Raw genomic sequence first — 7,796 nt, forward strand, 5'->3', positions numbered from 1 at the left:
GTGTAATTAAAACTCGTGTAATAATTGATGGAAACTTGGGAAATCTCGCATTCTGCGTTTTTGCGAAGCGATCGCGTCCCATAGAAATAGAAATTTTTGAAAGTATTCGAGTAACCGGTAGTTAACTGGATCGGGACAAATCTAGCGTTGAAAACGACTTTTACAGAAATTATTTATAATCTTTCTTTCGATTAAACGACGATAAGAAAGAAGAAAAAAGAGAAGAAAGAAGGAAGAGGGAACTAACGAGTCAATGTGCGACGAACTTTTCCAGAGCGCAGCTGCTATAAAGACAAAGAAGAACGTCCTGAGCAATTTTACCCAACAAAAAGTATAGCGTACACATTGCTCGGAACAATTAGGGGATCGCTGTTGTGCAAGTACGTATGATTCGTACGATATCGTAATAAAAATCGCTTCTAGAGCAATTAGATATTTAGATAATTATTTAAAAAATGTAAAGTGTTTAAGCGACAAGGAAAATGACCCTGAAATAGTTCTACTGGAATAGTTCTAGTCGAATAAAAATACCACGTATAAATTTAAAACGTTTAAAACTTCGAATCAACCAGCTAAATCGTTGCATTCCTTCTATCGTTCAATTTCTATCCCTTTTCTGCCTTTTTACTCCCTTTTCGCAAAAAGGCAAATTAAGGGAAGAGGAAGAAACGACGAAAATCGTTTCGCTTTGTTCGTTCGTCGTCGTACAGCGTGGTTCGCCAAACCGTAGTTATCGTAGAAATACAGAAAAAGGATATATTCTGTAGTATTCTGTAGTAGCGGTAATTACGAATACAATGGAATTTTGTTTCGAGTCTCGTGGGACAAATATGCATTTAGATCGAACATTAGCGGAGAAATCAGCTGATCCTTATCCTTTCTAGAATGGCGTATAAGCGGAATAACGCGAATATTTATCGAAGAGGTGTTTATCGAAAGCGAATAAAGAAAGAAGCGTATAAAGTAGGTAAAAGATCGAATAGTTTCACTTTCTTTCTGCTATGCTAATGACAATATCATTCGTTTTACAGCGTTTAATAACAATATTTGTATTAAAAACGGCGTGGCAATAATAGGACAACGTTCCGAGAAATCTTTATCGTCTTCCGTTTGATTATTTAATTCGTTCTTTCCTTCTTCTTCTATTTTTCTTTTTACCCTGAGTTTTTAGGAGATGAAGATGCGTGTGCGCATCGCGGCATAAAATGTATGAGACCGTACAAGTTATTTTTACGTTATTTATTTGCAACGAAAACCCGTAACAAGATTAAATACTTAACAGTCATTCTATGGCTGCGTACTAAGGTATGATATAATACGATATGATATATGATATCGGTTGCACGAACTCGTTATTCTTATATTTTAGTACGCTATTCGTCAGCAGTAATTATTTGTTCGGCAATAATTATACAGATAGTGGAGAACAGTTCGACGATTTCAATAACTTTGAACATATCGTCGCTAACACTCCGAACAACTTTTACCTATACGCGTTACAATGGTGCGGCTGTAATTTCCAAGATAATACGCATCGAGTATAACCGTAACCTAAAGCCTCGAGCCTCGTCCACGCCGACGGACATTGTCAGCAGACAGTCTACGTATATTGTTGTACGCCGACAGTCGATAGACAACGTACGCAGGTTATCTGAAAACAATGTCGTTTAGTCTAGTATATACTCGTGGAAGTGCGCCGTGATGCCACGAGAAATAAATCTAGAAGACAGTCTTAAGATAAATCTGGAAGAGGATTTAGGAATTTTGTAAGGATGGTGAAAAGTGATTTTGAAATTTTATTAGAAAAAATTGACCCAAAAATGAAAAGAAACGCGAGAATCGTTGCCGAAAGGAAAGAAAGGTCGGCAAAAGAAGAGAAAATCACAGCAAAAGGAATCTGTCAGCGTAAAAACGATTAAAGATTAAATCGAACTGCGTGTGTTGTCCGATCGCTACGTTCTTCCAACATATATCCCCAGACGTTGTCTCTTATTTTCCATCCTTGGATGTCTTTCCATTAACTGCGGATATACGTCTACGGACAATTTTCCGTCAGCGCAGAATTAGGTTTTCATCCGCGGAGTGTGGAATCGGATTTTGTCTCGCGTTGTCTACAGATTTTCCACGAAAGACAAATGCGCACTGTCTGTGACACGTGTCTGCAAACGATCGATGGTCAGTGACAATAAGTAATAAATAATCGTCCGTTGAAATGATTTGGCGATCTTGCCAAGTGTATGCTTCCGATGAATATTTTATAACTTGTATAATATATATTTTCAGATTCGTTTCAAACTTTGCCAATATAATCAAGACGATCGTGTCTCGTTACGGTACCGATAAGATTTCACGATGTTTCGTGTACGTAACGAGTTTCTATCCACTGAACGCGTTTGCCATGTGTTAGGCAATTATACTGCACTTTGTTCTCGTCCGAGTTAACCCGGAGTAACTTATTCGCGATAAATTTATCGAGAACGCGATGAATAAAGGAAATAAAAAGGGCATTGTTACAGGCGATGAGTAAACTCGCAGCTAGCATCTTCTAGTGCGTTACACACGAGAGCGTTATAAAGCTACCTATGGAAAACCTGGCGTTTTTGTTCCTTGGGGCGGAGCACTGTATGAAAATGCATATAAAGCTAAGCAATTACGTAAAATATAGAATTTAGAAAAATTTAGTAAAATCAAAATACGTAAATGTCGTTACACTGATATATGTATATACGTGCTTATATACAAATAATAGTAAATAACGTAAACGGTACGAACGGTTAAACGACATTTCTACGTTGGCAGAGATATTTAGCGGTACGTAGTAAATACGAACTAAATAAGCAACCTGATGTAAAATTTTTACACTAGGAGGCTGAAAAATAACTCTAATATGATAATCTCATCAAGAGAAGTATATGTACTTGTCTGCGTATTTTATTACATGAAATAAAAGCGAGTTAATTAAACTCTCCAGAATGGGGCAAATTTTTCTTCTGAACAAGGATGCAGTTTAGTACCAAATAAAGAGATAAAATAATATTATATCGTTGCGACCACTTAACGAATACGGTGTAAAACGCCAATGCCTACAGACACATACCTGTACGCGCATCGCGACGGAAGATTATTAATTTAATCAAGACGAACGCGCTTCAACTATATCTCTCTCTCGTCGATCTAATACCAGTAACAATAGTATACTCACAATTTTATCGATCTTTGCGATTTAACCCTGTCTTTTGTACTGGTTTTTCGTTGTACAAGCTACGGCCTAGCTGCATGTACAGCGACAAAACCGATCGACACCACACTACGCCACAACAAACAAACCGTGATCTATGGCCGCGTCCTAAAGCAACTTCGTATTTCTTGCTCGTCCAGAATGCATACTTTCGTAATAGAAGTCATAGCTCGTCGACTTCTAAGGTACAAAAGTGGCGTACGATGATCGCAAAAACTATCAGGCCCTACATTTCATTTTTATAGGACAAAATTTTTGTTTCTAATGTCATACGCTGTTAAATTACAATCTGTTATCGGGAATAACGATAAATAATAATGATAAAAAATGGTACACTAAAGTGATAATAAATTTAATACAAAACTCGAAGCAGCTTGCTTATTGTCTCGTCGCGTGTTGGAGCCTGGTGACCGTTTCGTCATTTCGTTCGGTTCGATCGAAAATTACTTGCTCTCTGTTCTTTCTATTCAAAGAAACGAAGCAATTACGCGACGTAAAGTTAAGGGGAGAGGGGACATAAAGATGATGTAAAATAACAAAAACATTAAATACACGACGGTAGTGCTTTACTATCTCGTTTACCGAGATAACATTTTTTACGACTTTCCTTCTACGTGTAGCAGTTAAGCCGTAGATCCAAGACCGTGCACATTACCGCACATAAGACGGTACAAACTGGACAGAATATTGGCTCGTACGATGCACTTGAATCACTTTCTTACTTACTTGGATTTTTAGTGTGCATTCCTGGGAACGTTTCATCATCGATCGTAAATGTGATTACCGACAATCGCAAAGACCAGGAAATGTATCTTGTGTTAAAAGTAAAGTATTCGCAACTACGGATCGAATTAAATACAGAAACACCGTAAAAGATACGTTTTAACAGATTTCCGAACAAAGAGTAAACCAACGGGAAATTTTTTTAAAGTAAAACGCGAATGTCTCGAGGGAAGAAAAATTACTTTGCTCGATATAGGTACATTGTTTTATGCATAATAACGCATAGTAAGACGGTAATAATAAAAGAGCTTTTGCTTATACGTTCTTTTTGAATATATTTTAAATATATCTACATCTGTTTAAGCGTAAGGTAAATTTTTATACGGTAAATATGTTTCTACGTAAATTTTGTAATTTTCTTTATTTTTCCTTTTTTCCTTTCTTTTAATTTTACCAAACAGTTCGAAAAGATTCGAAAAGGCTTATGCTAAAATTGACGGGAGTTTATAAACCAATATCGTTGCTATCGTACTCGATATTCTATCGTACACTTAGCTTAAAAACAGTCTGCAAAGTTAAAGATAGAATACGGCGTCTTCTATAAATCTTAAAAATTGATCTTCTTCGAGACAACGGTTCGCGCAGAAAATTTTTGCCTCTCTGCCTCTTTTATTTAGCTTTCGGAGAAGAATTACCTTCATTTATTGTGTACCACGTACGTTGGAATATCTAGCGTGCTGCACGCATAAAATATATTTGATTTGAACCACGTCCCGAGAAATGAATTTCAAAGTAAACGTTCGTTCATCATTTGGTACGGAGATCTTCAGCCGCGAATAATAAATTTGTTTGAAACGTAGTCCTCTAGAATTCTACGTTTCAGTATGCTAGTATTTATGTAACGGACCAAGTTCGATCTCTATTCCTTCGTGTACAATTGGAGCGAGAGAATGGGAAGGAAACTTTGGTGCCGAATCTACCAGCAGATGGCGAATCTAAATGGAGATTCTAACGAAGCTGTACATTTTATCGGTAATTTTTCCAATTCCCGAATAGTTATCGAACCTAGACGAATTTAACGGTAGTAAAATTACGACAACTATGATAATTACGATATAAAGATAGAAATAAGATATAAATTCTGTAACCACGTTTTAATAAATTCATCGATCTAACGAAATTCATCGATAAAACGTTAAATTTCGCTGCTTTTATTCGGCGACCTACTTAGCGATCACAATTTTATAATATACGTTTAATCAGCTTATATTCTAAATGCCTTACGATTTCGACGGCGATTCGCGCAACGTAAATGTCGTGCGTTCGGATCATGAATCGGTACATCGTCTCTATTTGATCTTCATCGTTTTGTGCATAACTGGAACGGGAATACGTAAAGGAACCTTTGACTCGGGGTTTGTTGAAGAGGCGAAGGATAAGCGGTGACGAGGATTACCAACGCCACACTTGTATGACATTTCGTACTGACATTTCGGGAGATTCCCCCGGGATCGTGGTTAATGCTCTGCCAGCCGTAGATTACTTTGAAGACCATAATTAACTTAATATGCTCGTCATTATGACAAGTTACAGTGGATCTCGCGTATTATCCATTCTGATTAATTGCACGACAAACATTTCGAATGCCACCACTCTTCCTTTTACTGCTCTTCAAATTTTCATTCGTGTTTTACGATCTCTAGTGATTCTGTTTATGCGATCGAACTGATCGTGCGTAACGTAAGAGATACTACGTTTATCACAGACATAGCGAACATATCGACATTATAACATATCAACGCGTGAAATACGAAATAATTCTAGAAACTGTAAATTTCATGGAAAATCGATTCTTTCCGAAGCAACGTTCGTTCGGATTATTTTCCTTGTATCGTTGCACGAGTGAACCAATAACGCTTCGTTTGATGAATTATCATAAAATCTTAACATAATCTTAACATGGCGAAAATAAGCGTTGTCTCGATCTTTCTTACTCGACTATAAAATTCAAAGTTGTTACATTTTAATTGTACGACGATGGTCCTATCGTTTCAATTGTTTCAAATTATTCCCGATTACTCTGAATCGTATTTTAATATTCCTACCATATTTACAATCCTTTCCATCGAAGTATATAGATCTGTTTATTTAGAATATACTATTGGAGAGATCTAATGATTGATTTAAATTACAACGTATAGTTCTCAAAGTACGCGAAATTACACGTAGGTTAGAACGGATACTTCCTTCTTCGCCTTTCCCTTACCGGCAGAAATTTTATTCTATCATCAGCGTTATTTTGACCATTATCGATTCCATGAACTAAAGTCAATTCAACCGATAGAGACCGTACAGATTAAAAACACGTATTTTAATCTCCGCAGGATCTAAGGAAGAGAAATTTCATATTTTCTTCCCCCCTTTTCCCTCCGTTTTCCTTTTAATATTTGAAAATGTAACCAAGCAATACGAAGCATTTACCTGTCGTTAATGAAGTTACGGCAGCGGCAAGTTTCAAAGTAGCTCGGTATAGTTATCGAACAACTTAAGAGTGGTTCCCGTGAACGCGAATCGACCCTGGAAAAGTTGAGGGCGGGAAGGCTGGGACAGCTCGCTCGGCGGTTAGGGTTTTGCTAACTTTATTTCAATACAGACGGAACGAAGTGAAACGTTTACTAGTCTGATGAAAGCTTCGATTCAAAATTCGTTTCTGCCACTCAAACTGCTGTTTCGATGCACAGGACGTTTCATTCTTAAACGTCAACTCGATTTTCTTACTCATATCGAACGGACATGTAAACGAATAGCTCGCACTCGAAACGTTACTCGAGAATACGAAAGGAACAAATCGTCGTACAGCGAAAATTACGACGCGATAAGAATAATGACTATGACAGTATATAGCGATATGCAGCGCGATATACGTACATTGAGTTACAAAATTATTTGCGCAGAATTATTTTCGAAGATATATTAGAAATTGTTTAAGTAACAAAACGACACAAAGGACTTTTTAATAGTTGTTATTTAGAAAGAGATAATTAAGATTCCGAACAAACCGAATCGTAAAGGAAACCTGCATAGATATCATAAAGAAAACGATGATTTGTACTTACGAAGCAACGAATTACACTAAAACTATGCTGGAGTTACAAAGCGAAAAGGCTGTTCTATCGAATATTAATTTTGCTAGAACGATACCTTTTGTAAAATCCTGAATTTGCGAATAATTTTCTAGTTCACTGTACGATAATAATCTCTCTAAAGTCGCTTCGAGATTGAAATTATTTTATCAACTTTTACTGTTTTACAACGAAACAATTAGTTATTGGAAGTATCGTTTTTCATTTACCGAAGTAGTCGTAGAAGGTTCGAATCCTTACGAGAAGTAACGAGACGCAGTGTACAGGGCGGTTGGTAACTGGTGGTACAAGCGGAAAGGGGGTGATTCTACGCGAAAACTCGAGGTGCCTTTAAGGTTACTCACGGTAACGTACGTCACATTCTCGATCTATATTTTATATTTCTCATTCCCTGGTACACGAATTTGTCGAATTCCCTTCGAACAAAAGATACGACTCGCGTTGAAGCGATCGAAGCCACAGTTCTAAAACTAGTCGGCCACGTTTTCAAAAAATTAGTTTTACTGGTCGAAGCTAGTTTGATGATGTTGGAGGGTTAAGGGAAAGGGCATAATCACGAAGGCGCAGAAATTCGAAGCTGTGATCTGGCCGTCGATCGAAGTTGGCCCTTGTCTTCCACCGCTGTTACTTATCTATCGACGGCCAAGTGACCAATCAAGAAGTTCGAACGAGAAACGGAAATTGAGAAGTGG

The 7,796-nt window shown here is 37.2% G+C and overlaps 1 long non-coding RNA gene across 1 annotated transcript; it reads left to right on the forward strand.

Moving 5' to 3' along the window:
- Nucleotides 1-1,429: 1,429 nt before the first annotated feature.
- Nucleotides 1,430-3,791, forward strand: LOC143304854 (uncharacterized). Its single transcript, XR_013061487.1, has 2 exons — nucleotides 1,430-2,189; nucleotides 2,284-3,791. It is a non-coding gene; the product is annotated as an uncharacterized LOC143304854 (long non-coding RNA).
- The last annotated feature ends 4,005 nt before the right edge of the window (nucleotides 3,792-7,796 follow it).

This window comes from Bombus vancouverensis, chromosome 2 (genome assembly GCF_051014615.1).
Source record: "Bombus vancouverensis nearcticus chromosome 2, iyBomVanc1_principal, whole genome shotgun sequence".
NCBI classification, from domain to species: domain Eukaryota; kingdom Metazoa; phylum Arthropoda; class Insecta; order Hymenoptera; family Apidae; genus Bombus; species Bombus vancouverensis.